This window comes from Pseudochaenichthys georgianus, chromosome 14, assembly GCF_902827115.2.
Source record: "Pseudochaenichthys georgianus chromosome 14, fPseGeo1.2, whole genome shotgun sequence".
Lineage (NCBI taxonomy): Eukaryota > Metazoa > Chordata > Actinopteri > Perciformes > Channichthyidae > Pseudochaenichthys > Pseudochaenichthys georgianus.
In genome coordinates, this window is record NC_047516.1 from 26,821,619 (window position 1) to 26,844,011 (window position 22,393).

At 40.1% G+C, this 22,393-nt stretch overlaps 1 protein-coding gene across 1 annotated transcript in view; it reads left to right on the plus strand.

Moving 5' to 3' along the window:
- The first annotated feature begins 1,784 nt into the window (after nt 1–1,784).
- The window catches only part of camkk1a (calcium/calmodulin-dependent protein kinase kinase 1, alpha a), a 107,341-nt gene continuing 86,732 nt past the window's right edge, over nt 1,785–22,393 (plus strand). Inside the window, exon 1 of the mRNA XM_034098650.1 lies at nt 1,785–2,149. The gene's annotated coding sequence lies outside the window, so the exon portion shown is untranslated. The remainder of the gene's footprint in view (nt 2,150–22,393) is intronic.

Here is a 22,393-nt window from a genome sequence, read left to right on the forward strand (position 1 = left end):
GACACACATCTGTAAAGTACCCAGAGACAGAATTGGCTGGGAAATACTTTACATTTGGAGGTTGATGTGAGGGAGGACATGCTGCCCCTTATCCCAGGGTGTGAGCCAGTGCTGTGCTGTGAGGCTAAAGCTGTTGCCAATAAACTAAATGAACTTGAAATGAACTTCCCCCTCGGCCGACACAGGGGAGGGAGAGGACCCACTTCCCCACCACTGCATGTTTGGTCCATTTTTAAGTCCAATAAACGGTGCAGTGTGTACAGTGACTGGAGGTTAAAAACATTTCAGAGGGAATTATTGTACTTTTTTAACTGCACAGCACAACATTATGCTTTTATCTAGATTCAACTACCCACCACCACCAGAAGTTGGAGGTGAGACGCTTAGTCAATTAGAAAATAATTGTTTACTTTTTTACATCATTTTCAGATATAACAATTGTTCCTTCTCAAATATTCGAATTGTAATTATTTGTAATATTCTTTTCATTTATGCTTATTTGTTTTTTTCTAACCATCCAAAACAAATCAGATTCAGAATCAGAATTCCTTTATTCATCCCACAGAGGAAAATATTAGGATGAAAAACAAAAATGACACTATTTTAAACAGTGTCATTGAGAGTTTTGGGTAATTGCGATGAACGTTTTTCGTTTTTTGTTTTACAAATGAAACAAATTTACTAAAAATTACTTCCTCGATCAATATATTATAAAAGCTATACTATTACATTTTGTTTTGCGACACATGTTTTTAGATTGAAAATAAATGCAAGATATGTAATGTAATAATTGAAAAAATCCAATTGGCTCCACAACATCCAAATAAACAGTAAAATAATATTTTCTCTTGAATGTGTTTACTGTAGATATTCACATACTAATACATAATCTTGTAAGAGATACACGATGGGCGGATGGGTTCCATAGGTTATTAAAAATTGTGTTGCTATAAGAAAATACTATACATTTTCCCTGTTACATCCACTCAATTAACACTATTCAGAAGGGGATGGTGGTTGGGGGGATTTGAGGAGGATAATGGTTTCTGTGGGATTATGCAAATGGTTAACTCAGAGAGAGTGAATCACGTTGAAGCAGGCCTGTAAGGATTGTCAGCATGGGTTAGTCTACTGCTGTACTGACAGTCCATCGACTTTCTTGGATAAAAGTGTGGGTGTTTTAATCACATGTCACCCTATTTATGGGCTGGGGTTTTCATAATTAAAAATAAATAAATAAAGGGAAGGAAGGAAAACCTCCCGACAGGAAATGAAGGATGTAACTGGTATTGTCACAGTATGATGGCCACAGTTGGCGCTTGTAGTGCCTGCAACATGTTCTGTGTATAGGCTGCATTGGACTCAGTAATTATGATGTTACCATCTGCAGTCCCAATGACCACTCTGCTTATCTCCACTAATTACTCAGGCGTTCATTCAACATTTTCTCAATCGGAAATATGAAAAAATGGCCAGCAGAGGCGCTAGCTGCATTTCTGCTGCATACATCCACTGTTTGTTCAATATAATCTCCAGTGGATGGACAATGAAAACAACCCATAGTAGGCACCTTTTATAATAAAACGGGTAATCCAATTCCCTATGCATAATGCTGTTTGTAATCAATATGGTAGTGTAAAATAGTGTGGTGGATGCACGGCTTTGGTCATGCTGCGGGAACCTAACGTTCTTATTATACATCCATGGCGGGAACAGGGCGGATTTTAGGACCCGTGGATTCGTTTGTGGTGGAATAATAAAAGTTGGGTTTATCCGACGCGCCTCAAAGAAGTGTGTGAGTGTGTCCTTCTGCTGTGTGCACATTTCAGAGGTAGTGGTGCAATAATAGCCAGCTGCGGGCGGAGTGTGTGCATGCCGCCGCTGGTTGTCTTCACTCCGGCTTCACTGTAGACAACACAGGCGGGTCTGTGTGTCCGTGCTTTCCGGAAGATAGGGTGTGACACATGGGACACATCTTGGGTCAGCAGCTGATCCTGCTTCTCGTTTGCACAGAAAGCAGCATGGAAGCCTCTTTGCGGGTGTGTGTGTATAATCGGCTGTGAGTGGAGAGGATCAAACAGGCGGGACATCCCTGTCTCCGGATCCCTTTCACTGGAACGCGCTCACACACTCCCGACCTTTCGTTTGGGTGAGTGCAACTTTTACCACCATCTCATCTGAAATGCTAATTGTTTTAGTCATGGCCGACTATGTAAATAAGGGGAAGTGAAGCTGCTAGTGCACTGCAGATATGTCTCCATGCACCTGTTTCCTTGCTGTGTGTGTGGTTTTTGTTTGGAATCAATCGCTCACCGGAGGGCACTCAAGGATATTGACTACTCTGCAGTTGCACCAGATATGAATCACTTTACGCGCAGCCTCGCACTATGCACCGTGAAATTGGAAGCTGCACTGTGCCATTGATCTGTGCCATGCACCTGTCGTAAAATGCTCAGACTCCTAATCCACACATATTATAGGATACTATCTGCGTTTAACTGCTGTAAGGTCCGGGGTCCCACTAAGGACCTCTCAAGGTGATCCAAATGGTCTCCAATATTGAGTTTTAGGTATGAGTCCAGTGACAGATAAGGATGTGTGCTCTAACCACAGGTTTCAGAACACTAATGGTAAAGGAAGACTGTGTGTGTATCTGAGGTGCCTCATATGAAAACTAGTACTGAAATTGACCATTAATTGATTAGACAACAGGCAGGGAATCAATCAACAAAAACACTACGGTTGATTGATATGTCATCAAATTATTTATAACGAAAAAATTGCAAACATTTCTGGTTCCAGCTTTCTCAAATTTGAAAAGTTGTATTTTTTTCACTTTTCTTCTTTATTATTTCCGATTTTATATTGATTCTCTGTTGGCTTTTGGACAGTAAAGTCAACACCATTACCTCTTAAAAGAAGTACACTTAAGCCGTCTTTAAAATAAATCACCATTTGTCAATATTTTCTAACTTTTTGTTGAAAAAATTGTTAAACCATTAGATTTGTAATTGATACGAATAGGTTTTTTTTCAGCTCTAATGAACATGGGTAAAGGGTAAAAGGTGTACAATCATTCCTTTTGATAAGACCTATTTTATTAAATGATGTGACCTCATTGAAAGAGATTTACCAGTACATTGAAATGGATATGGCTCATTGATACAAAGTAAAAATCATTTTTAAGATACACCTTTTTTTTAAACTATCACGTCTCTACCATTTCTTTCCAAGCATACCTCCTTTCTAAACATTCACACAGTGCTTGAAGATGACAAATGTGGCACTTTATAGTGAATAATTGTCTTAATATAAAAAAGAATAGATAGTGTTTAATTTAGATGTTCGGAATAGCCCGGTAAAACAATTATCAGATCTAATTGTGGTTGCTTTAAGTGGGTAGATAACATTGAACTGATTTGTTTGATGTGTTAATGGAAATATATTATAGTCTGATATTAATTGCAGGCTCCTAAATCCAATAGAAATCAATTTTGGCGGACTTTGTGAGAAATAAAGAATCAATATAGTATCATATTGTTTTGGAACTTGTGCTTTACTGCACTAATCATTCAGTTACTCTGGTTATTTTCTGTTGAATGCAAAAAAAACACAACAAAAACGTGGTTTTAGTTATTTCAAATGACTGGGTGTATAATTTTAAACGAGCTATGACTTCATGTCTGCATTAAGTGGTGCTCACTCTCCTCTGTTCACGAATCGTTTAATCCCTCATTCATGAGACGTGGTGCTGAATTTACTTGAAGGATGACTTCAAAACTAGTTGACTCTCTCCAGCAGTGCTGCAACTTGAAAAACAGCGACGACATGAATGACATGCAACGAATTATTGTAGCGTCTAACCATTTGTTCTCGAGCTCTAACAAATGCAAAGTGTCTGCCCGCAACGAAGAGAAAACCAGTTTCACTTTTGGTGTGCTTACTTGTACAGTATGATGAATTTCACAGGCTGATATTAAGCACCAGGTTTGCTGAAGTGGCTGCATGAATTGTTGCTCTGGTGCTTTCATGATACGTTTTGTATGCAACTTTTTGATCATTATATGCCAGGTTAAAGGGGCTGTGGCCCATTACTGGTTGGGCTTGTATCAGGACTGAGAGTGAAATAAAATGCTTTTCAATTCTTAGCGGATCATCTTGTACCTGTGTAATTGCTGAATCTTGCTGCAAAATTGTGCTTTGTCCAGTTCTTTAAATAAAGAATAGATTCTGTTCCCAGCATTGTGCCAATGGCTGTTCTTTTGAGTATTGATTTTCCTTTGAGGAAAGGAGACGTATTCTTGTGGAAAAGAACAATGTCTCTATTGTTGTAGTGTTTCGGGTCATTTGGACTTGCATTTTTTCTAGGGTTTGCTTTGTGTAAATTAGCAACTCACTCCAGTATCACTTCTGCCTATTCTCTGTTTCTGAATGTGCTGATGGCTGTAACACTCCCTCATGTGGGCTTTCGTAATCATGCAGAGCTGCGACCCAGCTACTCAAAAGAGGACATGTCAATCTGATCCCAGCTCCTTCAGCCCCTTTGGGAAATCACTTAGTAAGGCGGAGGGAAAGGAAATCATCAAGCATTGTGTGCGTGTAGGTTTATGTATTGTTATTGCAAGTCATTTCTAAATAAATGTCATGAGCAGTTTACACAGGACTGGACACTATTCACTATTTAGGCAGACCTAAACTAAGAATCAGAGAATAAACAGGGATTGATTGTGACTGGTCTGTTCTGGTCGGTGAACACTGCTACACTTCTGCTTCTTTTGGAAGGTTTTCATTTTTCAATCGTAATACCAATCGATTGTGATCACTCAATCACTGCAGACTGAGCGACATGCATTCTGCAGGAAGTGAAAAACCCAGAGTCCATTATATTTGTTCAATGTGTAATTGCTTGATGTATCCCCAAAGTGATTATCATCACTCTGCTGCGCCTCTGGGTGCTTTGTCTGAGTGTGAAGATACTGTATATTTACGAGCACTCATGAAAATTGAAAACATTGCGTGACAGTGACCTCGAGGGGTTTGGCATTTGTAGGGTTGTTGTCTAGATGTATATCCATTATAGATATGAGTGTAGTAAAAACACAGCCTATTATTAAGCTTGAATTATGTATTTTTACCGGGAGCTGAATTAGCCACAGATGTCACCTCCTATATAAAACAAACTGACACGCTGATCAAAAACACTGAATAAAGCAGTTTGGTCATTTAAATAAGGGTTTCCTCCTTAACGCATGCTCACCTTCTTTCTTTAAAAGATCTAGCTTTTTTTCAGTAAATTAAAATAGATTTTTAAATAGTTATAAACGACCCACATTTATAAAAGTGTCTCATTCAAATTATCTCTGCGTTTCAAAATTGTAGAAAACATTTGGGATAAGTTCAGAACCCAACAAATTCTATATTGGCTTGTTTTAAGGCATTTTAATGTGTACAAATTACATATTACATCCTTTTTAAAATAAATGTCAATTTAACTTTCCTTTTGTTTGTGAATCCAAAAACCTATAATGAGTCATTTCATTAAGAAAAACATTAGCAGGAGAGCGGTAAAATAATTTTAATGGAAAAGTTCCTCCTTAGGGAGGCAAGAAAACGTATGAGTGACTGAACTGTGCTTTCCAGACAGGAGATGGAAGATGCTTAGCGTGTGGATCCACAGTGAAGAGCTCTTCAATTGATCTCTGACAGACTTTCATACTGCAGCTGTGGGGAGAGAGTAGCAGCTGTACCTGCTGTAGTGTTTCTTTTACAAAGCTAATACTGTCAGCAATATATCTGCCAGCTCCTCTGTGGAATCTGCCTTTGTTCCCTGGAAGTTCAGGTGTTTGTGTAATCGTCATGAGTATGCTTTCACTCTGTTATAGAACACAGACAACAGTGTAGCAGTGAGGCTTTCCAGCTGCGTTGAGATGACAGATAGAAGTATATTTTTTAAGCTCTATAAATGATTGGAATGTCTTCATTTGTTAACGGTGTTTACATTCCACGTTTCAATATTCCAAGGCTGTGATGAAAGGCAGGTGTATTGGTGAAGGCTTACTGTCATAAGTGCAAGTTAGCAGTAGGATTTGTTAATAATTCCCTAAGGAAATGAATCCCATTAATCTGACTGTCCACCACTTTGGTCCAGACTGAAATATCTCGACCATCTCTTGCCTCGGCCTATCAGTCTTGCCAGCTCAGGAGTCCTTGTAACAGCTACTTTGTACTTAGTCAAACCAACTGTGCAGCAGGAAATTAGAATAAGCTATTTATTTTATTTCCTGGCCACAACATCAGAAAACAACAACATTCCCATTGAGTTTCTCGCCAGCTCTTTATTGCTTCCTAGCTCTAGCGCAGAATGCACCCCATAAAAGTATATGTACTGTATAAAGATAAATAAAATGTAATGCTAAACTAAGATGGTAAACTTGGTAACCATTATACCTGCTAAACATCAGCATTGTGAGATTGTTTGTGTGTTTATTGGAGATATAATCATTTTAATGCAAATATGTAATATAGAAATGTCATTGTTAATTTTAGTAACCATAGATTGCTGACTGTCTGTGTCTAATCAATAGTTACGTATGATCCATGTTATCTTTCATTTGTATGCACTACACAAACGAATTGGCCTTGGCCTGATCCATGTGTTGCTTCTTTGTTTTAGCTGGTTGAGACCAGTTCTGCTTATCATCTATGGTACTTTGTATTATTACCTCAGGACAAATGCTCTCAGCATGTCCTTACAGAAATCACAAGACTGAGCAGTTCTCACCATAAAACATGTATGAACTGTGTGCATGTTGACAAGTCGCTGCCTGGCACCCTTTGCAAAGATTCATTATTTATTTCATTAATGAACATAAACATGAAGACATTTTGTGAAATGGCTTTTTTCAGGTTTCCTCCAGACGTGATCATGTTAGCATTTAGCACAACGCACTGATGTGCCTAATGCCGCACTCCAGATAACTCAAAGCTTGAAACACTTCTGACCTACTGCTAGAAATACAATGGAATAACTCTAAAAAGCACAGTTTCTACTTGTAAACTCGGGGCAAATCTATATTAAAAAAAACCAAAGCAGTTGTCTCTATAGTCTCACTGCAATACATATGCACCCTAACCCTTTTGGCAAGTACCTGCTTGTGGTAAACAATCTCTGAAAGTTGTCTCTTACGGAACAATGTTAAAAAGGCCAAAAAAGTGAACGCTGCAATGCAGAGGGTTTAGTTTTGTGTACACGTCCGAAAGAAACGTTAGCTTGTCACGGTTAGCCATGTTTTTTATTTGGTGTAATATACCTGTAATTTTTGGAGGTCGGATGTTTGGAAATCAATTTTGGAAAATTCCCATCTCTGAGTTGTCTGTAAACCCGTTAGTTGTGTTAGAATATATTAAGATCATATCAGAGACCAACTAAATGGGCACTGAATTGAATGTAACCTTTCACAAAATGCCAGTTTTATTAGAAAAAACATGACATTGGAAGCAGACGAGTCAGTTACAAATGTTTTCTGCTGTTTGTAAAGAGTGGTTCCGTGTCCTTAGTAGTTGGTGCACACAACCGTATCTGCATATTAACCTTATTATTCAGAGCACGACCAGTAAGGACTCTTTGGGTTCTCAGATCTTTCAGTCAACGTCATCCAAGAGCTTCTCCACCGTTCTCATTAGCCTTTGTGTGAGAGACATCAGCATGAATGAGACAATCACCGGGAGCTTACAGATGCAATTTATTTTTATCAAAACTATCAATTCTAAGAAGTCACATTTTAAATAACCATCAATGAAAGAGACAAAATGGAAAATAAAGTGTTCATTTCTGTGGCTTCAGTGAGTTTTTCTCTTTTAATTTTATAAATATCAACTTGTCAAAATCAAGTCAACAAATAATTTGGAATCTATGAAAACTACACTTTCCTAAGAAAAGAGCAAATATAGGAAAACATTGATGAAACCCAGAAACCAATAGGCGCATTCACACCGCAGTACTTTTCCCACAAAGGTTCATCAGAACTTAGTTCATGAGAACTCTTTATTTCTTTAATTTGATAACACCAATGTGTTTCGTATCCCCTAAACCTCCAGGGCTGTACACAGTTTAATACTGGCAACTTCTAATTATGGGAAATACGAAAACGTCTTTTTAAAACTACAATTCCCAGTAGAGACGTGCCATAGAACAAGTTGCGAAACACAATAGCCAGCATGTGTAGTTCTGGGGGGGGGAAGAGCTGGGCTGGACCCGTTCGAGTCCAGTTTTGGATAGGCTGCCGTGGTTACATTTCATTTCAAAGGGCTGTTTGACGCTCAGCGTAACCTTGTTGCACTGCCACTCCAACTTCCAATCACAGAGCTTGAGGACTAATCACGGGGTTTGTAAAGCAAAGCGGATGTTGTAGTCCCAAACGATAGCTGAGGATTCTGGGTAATGTAGTGTCATCGGAAACTCTGTAGTGTCTAAAAACTATTTGTTTTTCTAATCGAAGGTTAAAAACACAAAAGCATTGTACACAATTTAAACCAATCAATATTGTGTAATCAACAAGGATAAACTGATGTTTTTTAGTTGATGAGTAATGCAGATATCACTGTGTAATCATTTGACAGTGAGGGGAATACTTCAGGTTTTATTATGAAAACTTTGAGACCGGAAATACTGTTTTCACCCCGTGAGGGTTGACGCCAACTTTACATGGACGCTGCATAAAGACGTAGTACACGTTCTCCTGGCGAGACCTCAAATCATCTTCATAATATCTATTAAACTATAGATCCTACACATCCACTGGACGTAGATTCTAAAAGTATAATATACACTTCTCGCTAGAAATCTAATCAAAAAGCATTTTAATGGCCAAACTATTCCACAATTTAGGATTTTCCAGAGAGGGTTAATACTTATTTGTGAATAAACGACCCTCCGGAGCGTTTGCAATCAACGGGAGCATGTTGTTTCTTACACGACCACTAGAGGTGCTACACTTTAAAACGTGACTATGGGTCGTAATAAGTTGCTGAACAATCAACCTATTTGGTCGTTTTTCGTAGGAGGACAGGCTGTGAAATATATATGCTTCCTTTATTTATTTTGGTCTCTCGGCTTTCATGTCTATTGGCTTCTTAAAAACAGCGGGGATAAGCTGTTGAACTGCTGTTGTCTTTTGCCGGGCTCCGGTGATTGGCAAATCTGGCTGATGCATTCTGATATGATTTAGCATGTTTGGCGTGTGTTAGCTGTCGAACAACGCCAACACACCGTCCTCGTCCGATCCACCACCCGAAATGTTCCCACACAGCTGATTTAAAAGAAGCAGGTGGGTCTTCTAGCTCCTGTGTGTTATCTGAAATCGCCATGCTAACTGTTCTTCTTCTTGTATTTTGTTCGTTTTGTTGTGTTTTCTTCTTGTTCTTCATTTGTTGTTTAAGGGCGGCTGGCAAACAGCTTTTAGGCACAATACCGCCCCCATGATTATATATAGTGTAATGGATACTGCCCTGAGTCAGTGACAGACTTTTTTCCCAAAAGGCGTATTCGTCGTGTGACTGCATGTGCCGAACCGTGACGGTTCGGGACGAATACCGATACCGTTACACCCCTAGTAGTATATTGTAAATTCTCCAAAAAATATCTGAATGCCCTGGTAGCTCAACATGTTATTCTACTGTGTATCCAGAGCCCTGCTGTTATTTCCATATGGCCGATGCTTTAACTGAAATAATTGATGGCTGCTTGAGTTTGTTTCGTCTTCTGAGGCCTGTCTGTGTGCGGTCCAGATCTCCTCCACAGACCCTGATATGAGCGTTCCTCCGTGGCCTCTTGTCGCAGAGGAATCCTCCGGATATAATGTTGACAGCCAAAGTCCTGCCTCCTCTTTTCTCCGTTTTACATTATTTCAGTCTCTCTTGGAGGGCATGACGATGTGCAGAAAAATATTTATTTTTGCATAAATATTAAACGGTTAAAATTAAAATATATCGATGCAGTTTTTTAGGATTGCATTATGAACCAATGAAAATCACTGTAAGCTACATATTTGGTAAAGGCTAAATATGTAATAATATCCGAATGAAGTACTGAAATGCTCCTGAGAAATCCCGGTATTTTAAATATTAAATAAAAAACATTGTTTGCTACAGATCTAATAAAAAAAAATCAAACCATGATGATTTCAATATCTTTTTCAATGATCATTTGTATAGTTTTTCTAAATGGTTATTTCCTATATTGCAAATCGCAATACAGTTACATTATCATTTGCCATAATGTTTCCAAATGATGCAGACCTTGTTAAAAAAAAAATTGTGTGTGTATGCCCACATCTTTTCTTTGGTATTGGCAATCAATGCAACTTGATATTTGTAGAGGGCTGGTAATTAGCTGGCAAGGAATTTATTTTATTTTTAAATATGCGTCTCCAGTACTCCCTGTGCCTAGATAACATGCAAATCACTAATTAATATGTTTACAAAAAGCTTTTTGCATCTCCACTTCTATAAATTATTTGTGCAGGAGTGGTGGGGGTGGCTCTGGCAGATTGTCTGCTCATGCTTAGCGGTGACAGGAGTTGCTGGATGAGGAATCGGCCCTCCAGGCTCCAAAGACAGGTTTGTGATTCCAGTTGGTTCTGCCAGCTAAAACCGTGCTTAAACCTCCGCTCAGGACCCTGCTCACAGAAATACTCTTCTCAGTGTCTTTATATAATATTTCTGCTGAAAGGCTGGCATGATGGTATGGCATTGCAGAGCTGGTTGTGTTTCTGATGAAATCCTGGAGGAGTGAGAGCAAAATCTGACCCTGGGCCAGCTGACAGTAGTGCTCTCTTTTTGAGAAAGCAACCTATTTTAGTAAGCAAACTGTTCCTCTTATCTTTCCAGTTCTGGAGAATGGACCGACCTCTCCCTCGTCTGGCTCCTGCATCTACATTTCTCTTTGTAGCTTGCACCATGCTTGAGAATGAGAGGCTCTTCAGTGCTGCTGCTAAAATTATTGATGAAGGGAAAAAGAGGCTTACTGCTCAGAGGGCTTACAATTGCTGTATTTCTCAGAAAGATGAGGGCTCAGTAAAACGCTGCGAACACTAGTCAACGATTGCTGTCGCTAAAAGAAAAGTCAGCTTGTAAAAAGGAAGAAATTGAGTGGTGTTTGCTTATTTTTTTACTGTGCAAAGCTTCTTTGCTTGATTGTATTTGTTTAATGTCTTTGGTAGCCTGGAGAGGGCCAAATAACAGTTAAGTAATAAAAGGAGAATGCTCCGACATCATGCTGACTTTAGTCCCTATAGTATTTTACGATTACATTAAAAGTCCCATGTCATGACCATTTCTACTGATCATAATTCCATTGTTGAGGTATACTAAAATATATTTATATTGTGCAATTTTCCAAAATCACATTGGTTTGTCAAACAGCATCTCTGTATAGTATACTATGTTCCCTCTCTGTCCTGCCCCCCCCTCCCTATGAGCCCAGTGGCCATCTGCGAGACAGCGAGACACAGCGAAACCCAGCCCGACCACACACACACACACACACACACACACACACACACACACACACACACACACACACACACACACACACACACACACACACACACACACACACACACACACACACAACACACACACACACACACACACACACACACACACACACACACACACACACACACACACACACACACACACACACACACACACACACACACACACACACACACACACACACACACACGTGAAGCCCTGACAAAACATCCCTAGAGCAGTGCAGCAGTGCAGGACTTAACGTAACTGCTCCGCAATTGGTCCATGGGCTCGTCGTTACGTCACTTGGTTCCCGGAAGAAAAAAATGAAAAAGAAAAAAATCTCCAAGGCGTTCTGGGGCAGCATAGACAGGTCTTTTCTGTGTTAGTTTTTCTCGCTACAGGGTGTACTTTGAGGGTTTGTGACTTTGGGACCGTTTACATGCATAAAACCTTCATAACACACAAGGGGATGGGTAATAACCAGAAAAGCATGACATGGGCCCTTTAAACTAGCTACTCAGATCCCAAAACAACTTCCCTGTGAAAACAAACAAACATTAGGGTTTACGACATTTGAGGTAGACCTCCACCAATGCCATTTCTTTTTTAATAGATTCTTCCTTGGTCCATGCTGAACTCTAACATTAAGTTCAATAAAATAAACAGGGTCAGTATTTTACCTTCAACCTTGCTGACAAACAGACAAACCAGCAAATCTAACCAAAAACTACATAACCTTCTTGGGGGCAGTAATAATTCATTTGTATTATGTAAGGCTTCAATTGAGTTATTTTCCTTTAGATTAAGGTGCTGACCATTTTCCTTATACCTGTCCCAAAGTGGGGAACTTTGCAATTTTTAGTCTATAAAATGTCCTCCATTCTTGTTTCTTTGAGTCTAAGATGATATCTTCAAATGTGATGTTCAGTCTGACCAACAGTCTTAAAGTATTCACGTAACAATTCTTCACATCAGAGAAACATCTTCATATTGGTAGGGCTGAAATCTGCTTTTATGGGGAATTGATGCTCTAAAATATAATTTACCAATGTCTTACCATGTTAAATAATAATTGATTATCAGGAATGTTGTAGTTTATTTATCTCGCCATCCATTAAGCGGAAAACTCTGCTAATCATTATAGATAGATAATCTGATTAGGACCTCGATACACTCTTGTCACATTTAGACAAAAGCATTATTTAAACATGTCGAACCTAACAATCTCAAAGGCATATAGGCAAAGGCAGTATATTTAATCAAATTGTCTTTTACATAAATAAAATAATGAACCTCTCTGTTTTTGGGACGTCGCTTTTTTGGCATTAGTCACCAAATATTTTCTCCATCTGTCATCCCAACAGCCTTTGTGGCGATTCCTCTGTCGTCCTCTGCCTGTGACCTTTCCATGAAACAACTAACACAGCCTCAAGTATGATTTAGTGTCTGACTTGGTTTACAAATAAAAATGTAACCACCACTAGCACATTAAGGAACCTGCTCCAAAGAGATAAGACAAATTAACATTTAGTTTTAAATGATGTGAGAGACAGATAAGCCAGGGGGAAGTGCTGTTCATCCTCTTTTGCTGTGACAATTCTTCTAAAATACAGTTCAGGAAGAAGCTCACACTTCAGATGGCATAGAACGCTTTTATGTATCTAACATCAAAGGTCAAACTAAGACACAGGAAATACGTTCATAAGTAAGCTCATTATTGAATGTCTTGTCAAACACAAGATACACGTCTAATATTCATGGCCAATCTTTCACGGTAAGCCTTGAACATAATTTTGTTAGTCATGTTGCTGTATTTGACATCTGCACTCTAAGCTGCACCTGCAGTCTGGTCACACTCGTTAGACCACGCACGCACGCACGCACACACACACACATACACATACACACACACACACACACACTATCTATACTATACATCGCTTCAGGGGACATTACATTGACTTACGTGCATTTCCTGGAGACTTATCCTAACTTATAACCAACACATGCCTACCCCTAACCCTAACCAAGTCTTCACCCTAAAATTAATGATTCCCCTCATGGAGACCTCACTTATGTCCCCATAAGGGAGGCGAGTCCCCACACGTGACTGTATAAACAGATTGAGGTCCCCACAAGGATAGTAATGCTAAGACACACACACACACTTAATTGCAAAAAAGACACACAGAGGTAAAAGCAGTGTGGCTTTGTGCTGTGCGAGGAGAGGAGTGTGTCACTGTAGATCACCCTGACATTGTGTGTTGGTAAGCAAAACAAACAGCAAATGTCAGACCATAAATAATGGAGACAGTTTTAAATGTATTTTGAGTTTACTGGAAAATGTTGTTGACCAATCAATCTTAAAGGACAACAGGGTTAGCCTGCTACGCCAGTGGAAGTTGTATCTTGATTGACAGTATTTATATTAGAGTATTGGGTTATCTGCTATCCACATGTTTTGCTTGCTGGTGTGTGTTATTTGTTTAGGCAATGTTAGTGGCATGTATCTCTGGATACACGTAACCCTCTATGGTATGATGTTGCCTCCAGGCAACATACCCATTGTTTACCTTTTTACATTCACACAATACACCTGAAATTATAATGCAATACTTTAAAATAGAGGCAGGACTAGGGTTGGGTACCGAGAACCGGTTCCGGTTCGGAACTGGTTCCAACATTTAGATTCCAACGGCATCATTTAGAAATGTGAATTTCGGTTCCGCTTTTCGATGCCTGAGGAAATGTTTCTCGCTGCTCTCCGTAGCCTACTGTATGACTGCGGCGGGGCGGGAAATGTAGCGTTGTACCTACACTTCCTACAGCGTAACCATGTTCGCCTAGGGCGCCAGATCTGTGGAGGCGCTGCGCTGACAGCTCTGGGAGGGAATTTTTTTTTGTTTTACCGTTGGTGCTCATCCTACGGAGCCCCTAAAGGGACATGAAAAAACAAAACAAAAACAGAGCGTGCGCACGAGATACTTTCTGGTGCGCACGAGATACTAACTCGTGCGCACGAGATTTTTTTGGTGAGCACGAGAAAGTTTCTCATGGTCACCAGAAAGTATCTCGCACTTTTTTTTTTGAGAAAGTTACCGGTGCGCCAAGGAGGAAGTGAAGCGCACAGGAGACAACCATTTAATTGCAGACTGTTATGTTTATGTGGGGAAATGACAGTGCATACATAATTTGAGATATATATCGTACTTAGACTTCACTTTAAGGACATTTCGGCCAGAGGTGTGTGGTCACTCCAGGAGGCAGCGGGACGTGTAACTCAGAGAAGAGCAGCACCAGCGCTCAAAGAGCTTTTACGCACCGCCTACACTGTGTTTACCTTCATTGAACAGCTATGGGCGGACTGGGACTAAAAATCAGCCCGGGACTCGCACCCAGCCCACGTAAACAGTCAACGGGCGGCCCTCTTCTCTCTCTCTCTCTCTGTGTGTGTGTGTGTGTGTGTGTGTGTGTGTGTGTGTGTGTGTGTGTGTGTGTGTGTGTGTGTGTGTGTGTGTGTGTGTGTGTGTGTGTGTGTGTGTGTGTGTGTGTGTGTGTGTGTGTGTGTGTGTGTGTGTGTGTGTGTGTGTGTGTGTGTGTGTGTGTGTGTGTGTGTGTGTGTGTGTGTGTGTGTGTGTGTGTGTGTGTGTGTGTGTGTGTGTGTGTGTGTGTGTGTGTGTGTGTGTGTGTGTGTGTGTGTGTGTGTGTGTGTGTGTGTGTGGTCGGGCTGGGTTTCGCTGTGTCTCGCTGGTTTACAGACTCTCCTGTTTTTTGCCAATCCGGTGCTTAAACCAATAGCTCTACACCCCTGGCCGAAATGTCCATACAATTAAGTCTGACTTCAAAATATATCTCAAATAATGTATGCACTGTCATTTCCCCACGTAAACATAAAAGTCTGCAATGAAATGGTTGTCTCGTGTTCCACTTCCTCCTTGGTGCATCGGTAACTTTCTCCAAAAAAAATAAAGTCAGGATAACGGATTCGTTTCTCGTGCGCACGAGAAATGAATCCGTTATCCTGACTTTTTTTTTTTTTGTCTCTTTTTTTTTCTTTTCCATGTCCCTTTAGGCCGGGGCTCCGTATCATCCTAATATTCGGCCTTGATGTAACAACTTTCATAATTAAGTAAATGTAACACCCTTTTCATCCCGGTTACACTTTTCATTTGCCCTGTACGATGGGCGCTGTAATTGATGAAAATGGGGGATGTTGTCTTATCTGGCAACCGCAGCTCACAGCCAAAGTGCGAGTGAGCGAGCGAGGGAGAGAGGGAGGGTGCACCGGTACGCGCTGTTGTTACTAGCATCTGGTGCTAGCTGCTCTAACGGAAGAAGAAGATGTTTCTACAATGATGTGGAGGGAGAGTCCTCTCCAGTCAGACTGAGGCTGATAACTACAGCTCAGTGAGGTAAAGGACTCTGAGTGTTTAGATAGTTCACTTTAGTCCAAGTTATCTCAGTGGGTCTCAAACGTTTTGATCACAATTTATATGTAAACACATATTTCCAAGGCACTCCTTTATAATTATTGGGATAAAACAAGTTTGAAATCATTCCAATGTATACTATAGGACAGTAAACCAGACATATCGTTTTAAACTGGAGAGATAAAAAAATATGCATAAATAAAATAGTAAAATAAGATATGAATGAACAACAAAAATAAAATACGTTACATGTATTTGTTATTGGCTATGGTAGGTTACTGGTTATGCTCACATACTTATTTAATTATTAAAATGTAAACCGATCTTTTTCATATGGGTGTTTAGAGTTGTACCCCCTAGATCTAGTCTCTAGTCATTCTGCTTAAAGTGCACCAGATTGAAGCATTATACTTTAAAATGTTCAAACATTTCTTCCCGGTATGCCTGAGAAGGCAGATATGCTTGTTTTTCTCAACAAGAACTGTTTTTAAATGGGTGGGGGTTTCCTTTAAAAGTTGGACTGTTGTAGCTTCAGTGGTTCTCAGGTTACAGTTACATAGTAGTGAATATAAACAGACTGATTAATGTGAATATTACTGTAACCTGTGTAAAAGTTTCTCGAATAAATGTAATTTTTTTTGGTGGAAGAAGCATGTATCATTTTTTTACCCTGCCCCTCAAAGAATCGGAATTGAGAACCGTTAACAACCGGAATCCAAAAGTAGAATCGTGGAAATTCAAACGATACCCAACTCTAGGCAGGACCATAAGGAACCAATAGCATGTTTGAATTTGTCCCATGACTCTGGTGGCCATTTGGAAGACCCTTTTTTACCGCCTTTCCCACAAGGATCAGCTCAGCCATTTCTCTCCACGAAAGTTGTCTAAAAACATAATTTCCTGCACATTTTTTGTCCGTAATTTTTTTAATTCACAATAATAGGTGAGTAAAGCTTAATTCACAATAGTTTAATGTACTTTATTTGCTAATTAGGTCACGGATACTTGTTTAAATTCAAATGTTGCCTGGAGGCAACTCTCTACAATTTAACCAAGATACATTTGATGTTAAAGTAAAGGTCAGGTTATTACTGTATACTGTAGGTTATAGTCTACTATTATAGTGAACTTTGTGAGTCTTGTTTGCAGAGCACATGCTTATATTTTTCACAAATGTTTTCCTCCATTTACAGAATGGACATTACATCTTTCTATGCCTCTTTAAGGAAGAAGCGGGTAGAGCTAGCACTACCAGTTGATGTAAGTGATGATGAGTTAGAGATTAGTAGTGGTGAAGACGAGCTGCAGGCACAGGAGAATATGAGGGGGATGAGAACTATGAGCCTGAGAACCAGGATCAGGATGAGGATGAAGATGAGGACAGCGAGGGTGAAAGTGCAGTGACAGCTATTACCAGTATAAGATAGGGTATAAGGTGCATTGCTAATGAATTATTTCATTATCTTGTTATTTTCATAGCATGCTTAAAGGTGGGGTAGGTCATTTTGGAGAAACCTGCTCGAGTGCGCTAGAATTAGAAAATACACAGCCGGAAGAAATCTGCTACTTCCTTACAGAGCCCCTCCTCCAACACACACGTACGCGCACATGATCAATGAGGGCACCAGATAAGTTTGTGCACAGATGGAAGGCTGACAGGCAGGTAGGCCATCCAGTTATTTTAGCCGGGCCGGCTAAAATGATTGGTCGTGCTTTTTACAGTACTACGGCTTCCACAGATGACATTTTTTATGGAGTTTTTGTCAAAGTGCTTAAGATATTCATTGCTATCGGGATGTTAAGAGCATTCCATGGATTATAACAAAAAGTGTATCTCGAGTCGGTTTCTCAAACTTACCTACCCCACCTTTAAGACATTTGTTTGTATTTCAGTTCCTCTTCAACCTACATTAAAAAGGGCCAAGAGACTGGAGTGGAAGAATTCCAGGAACATCCTTCCAGTCCCAAAATAGAAAGGCAGTCTTCCAAAAGCCACAGAAATGAAGTCTCCCATTGAATACTTCAGGGACGACCTGCTAACAAAAACCTGCATTAATACGAATATGGTGGACCAGACACATCTTTATGCTGTGCAATGTGATCCAGGAAAACCACTAAATGTCACCTGCTATGAAATAGAGCAGTTTAGGATCTCCAGGATCTCGTATGTATTGGAATTCAACCACAAGGGTGGACTGTGTGGCTGATACCATGACGATGCATCGTTGGGAGGTTATAAAATGCAACATCCATTTTGCAGACAACACCCAGCGAATTCCTCATGGACAGCCTGGCCATGACCAGCTTCACAAGGTGCGTCCTCTTCTGACATCTCTCCTTGAAAGCTTCCAAGCAATTCCAATGTATGAGAGGCTCTATGTTGACGAGCAAATCGTGCCATTTAAGGGGAAAAGTGACCTGAAGCAGTAAAACCCCAAAAAACCAAAGTGCTGGGGCTAACAAAAGATATGTCTTGTCAGACAGCAACTGGATCGCCTACAACTTCCAAGTGCACACAGGCCCAATATGCCAGATATTTGGGCTAGTGGCAACACTGTTCTGCGACCTGCGAGCATCACCCCAGGCAACCAATCCCACAAGCTTTTCTTTGATAACTGGTGTACCAGTGTGGATCTCCAGACCATTCTCCAAAAGAGAAAAATCCACTGTGTTGGAAAAGTAAGGCACAATCGTCTGGCAGGGTGCAGCTTCTCCGATGATAAAGTAATGAAGAAGAAAGGCAGGGGAACCTTTGAAGAGAAAGCCACCAGCTATGACTGAGTCCAACTCAGAGCAGTGAAATGGCATGACAATCGCGCTGTCCATCTCCTCTCAATCTTTACCTCAGCCAACGCAAAGATCAGGTCAAGGAAGTGGTATCACAAGATCGTGTTCCATATGATGGATTTCACTGCGTGGCTCTTGTACCGCAGGGACTGCAAGGACTGCGGCATCCCCAAGAAAGAAGTTTACAGCCTGCTTAAATTCAAAGCTGAAGTTGCAAGTTGCCTTTGCAACAAGAGGAAAGTCTTGAAGAAGAGGGGGAGACCATCTCATAATGAGAAGAAGCGCAGAGGTTCTGCCTCATCAGTGCCATCAACACCTGTGCGTCAAGACCACACTGACCATTGGCCTAAAAGTGTCTATTGCTATATTGCCTCAGATGTACTTACTGCAGATTGTGAACATGTCGCCCCATTCAGGTGACTTCCCCAAAGGCTTGAAAACTGCAGTTATTAAGCCACTGCTAAAAAAAAGAACACCCTCGATACACTGACAATCAGTAATTACAGGCCAATTTCAAATGTACCATTTTTAAGCAAAATAATTGAAAAGGTTGTCTCCCTACAACTTAACAGTTTTTTGAACTCCAATAACATTTTAGACACCTTCCAATCTGTTTTTAGGTCTCATCATAGCACAGACGGTTTTATTAAAGAATTTAAATGACATTCATTGTAATACCGACTGTGGGAAATCCACAGTTTTAGTTCTATTGGACCTCAGTGCGGTGTTTGACACCGTAGATCACAATATTTCAATTGAAAGACTTGAGAAATGGGTGGGTCTGTCTGGCACTGTCCTAAAATGGTTTAAATCCTATGTTGAAAACCGAGAGTATTTTATTTCAATTGCTAGCTGTACATCGGACAGAACCAAAATGACATGTAGAGTTCCCCAGGGGTTGATCCTCGGGCCCCTTCTATTCAATTTGTACATGCTGCCACTTGCTCAAATAATTAGAAATAACAACATTTCATATCATAATTACACGGATGACACCCAAATCTACATATCACTTTCCATAGATGAATACGGTCCTACTGATTTATTGATCACATGTCTAAAACAAATGCATGACTGGATGTGCCGTAATTTCTTACAGATCAACACACAAAAAAACAAAGTAATTGTTTTTGGAACCATAGAAGAGGGAATTAAAGTCTTTGCACACCTGGAATCACTATTACTCGAACCGAAAAGTCAAGCAAGAAACTTAGGTATACATTTAGACTCTGACCTCAATTTTAACAGCCACATCAAGGCAATTAACAGATCAGCCTACTACCATCTAAAAAATATCTCGCGTATTAAAGACCTTATGTTCAAGCAAAACCTTGAAAAACATGCATTTGTCTTTAGCAAGCTTGACTACCGCAACAGCATCTTCACAGGCCTAAAAAAAAAATTACTCCGTAAACTCCAACTAATTCAAAATGCTGCTGCCAAAATCTTAACCCGGACAAAGAAAACGGATCACATCACTCCAGTGCTGAGATCGCTGCATTGGCTTCCAGTAAGTGAGAGAATTGATTTAGATGTTATTGCACATATATAAAGCACTAAATGGGCTAGGACCCAAATATATCAAGGACCTCCTTCAGCGGTACAAACCCATCAGACCCCTTAGGTCTTCAGGCGCAGGCAAGCTCACTGTTCCATTTGTGAGATCAAAGCGTGGGAAAGCAGCCTTCTGCATCTATGCTCCGACTGCATGGAACAAACTCCCAGAACATCTGAGAATGGCTAGCACTTTAGAATCATTTAAGTCAGGTCTAAAAGCATTTATTTTTAACATGGCTTTTAAAATTAAGATGTTTTAACTGTTAAACATGGTTTTCTTTCTTTTAATTATTTTGTGTGTTTTGGTATTTCTTCTCACTTTGACCATCGCAAAAATGTATTGTGTTTTATCTGTTTGATCCTGTAAAGCACTTTGAATTGCATCACTGTATGAATTGTGCTATACAAATAAATTGCCTTGCCTTGTGTGGGTGGAGAAAAAGGGCCGGTGCAAATACCCTGGTTGTAAGGGTATAATGAAAGTGCAGTGTTCAAAGTGTGTCACGTACCTGTGCTTCACTGCTGACAAGAACTGCTTCATGAACTTCCACAAGCAGTGAGTTCATTGTGTTAAATGGCTCAATAAAGTTTGATGAAATATGCCTAGACTCTTCGCGTATTTATTCCTAAAGGTTGTGTCACAATGGTACAATGTTGCCTGCAGGCAACATTCAGACATGTATTCTTGTTGAAATATGAAAAATATCAATTTTCATATTTTAATTGGCATGCAATTTAACCTGTTGAGGTTATTTAGTATTTCCCATGTGTTTTTTAAATAAATGTTGTTCGAATTTGAACTCTGCAACATGTTTATCTTATATATTAAATCTTATTGCCATTTTCTGATTCAGCCCAGTGCTACTAACTCCTTCTAAATATAGAGGATTAACTAGAAGCAGGTCCAGCGATTGTACAGCATGAGCAGTGTCCAAGGGACAGAAGGTGGATCCACCAACAAGGGCCCGCCCCTCCTGAAATATGGCTTTCCCCACAACAAATGTGTCTGTTCTTGTGAGGGGGGGGGGGGGGCATTTCTATGATTCCAGGAAAGGCTGCCAAAGGAAGGACTTATTGTTCGTGTGTGAGATGAGGAGAAATAATTGGCTCATCCAACTTTCCGGTTCGCACACCTATATCCTGTGTAATACTGGGTTTATTATTGCCCAGGGCAGCCAACCTCCGAGAGGGTTGTCCTTTATTTGGTTAAGATTGTGCCAGAGTGTATTTCTGTCCGGTCCGATTGATTGCTGCTCGTGTTTACTACTCAATCACATCACATTGATTGGCTATACGATAATGGGTTTTACAGGTTTACTGATACAGCAATTGTGTCTGGTAGACCGGCCTGTTAATGCCGTGGATTGAATTAAAGATAGAGATGTCCCGATCCGATCACGTGATCGGGGATCGGAGCCGATCACGTGATTTTCAAAAAATCGGGGATCGGGAGAAAAAAATCGGGGATCGGGATTTTTTTTTTTTTTTTATAAAATATTTTTTTTTTATTTAATGTTACAAAACAAAAATGACCATGTTCACGTCTTAAAGTCATCCTGAGGACTTAGTTTTGGTTTAAAATTACACAACATCATGTATGTTGCTTTCTTTGGGCTTGTTTTCATAGACCTGGTTGCTTATTCCTCTGAAATCTGGCAACAGAGTGGGCGCAGTGTCTAATAGTAGCAGTAAGCTAACGAGAGGCTACGTTCAGCTGGTGACTCGGGAGTCGGGACAGAGAAAATGTCAGGAGTTTGGAAGTATTATAAAATTGAAAGCGAAGGCAGTGTAACAGCCAGATGCAATGTTTGCAAGGCAGAGGTTCCGCATGGTGGAAAGAACAGAGCTACGTTCAACACGACCAATCTAATACGCTACCTGAGAAACAAACACCAACAACAACACGGCGAGTACACAGCGGCCACTCAGGTAACGGCACTGAAACAACCGACACTTTTAAAAGGAAAGAGAAACTGCCCCAGAACAGAGAAAAGACCAAAAAACAGCCAAGATAGCTGAATTCATCGCGTTGGATGACCAGCCGTTATCTGTTACCTTTTTTGTCTCTTAATGCATTGCAT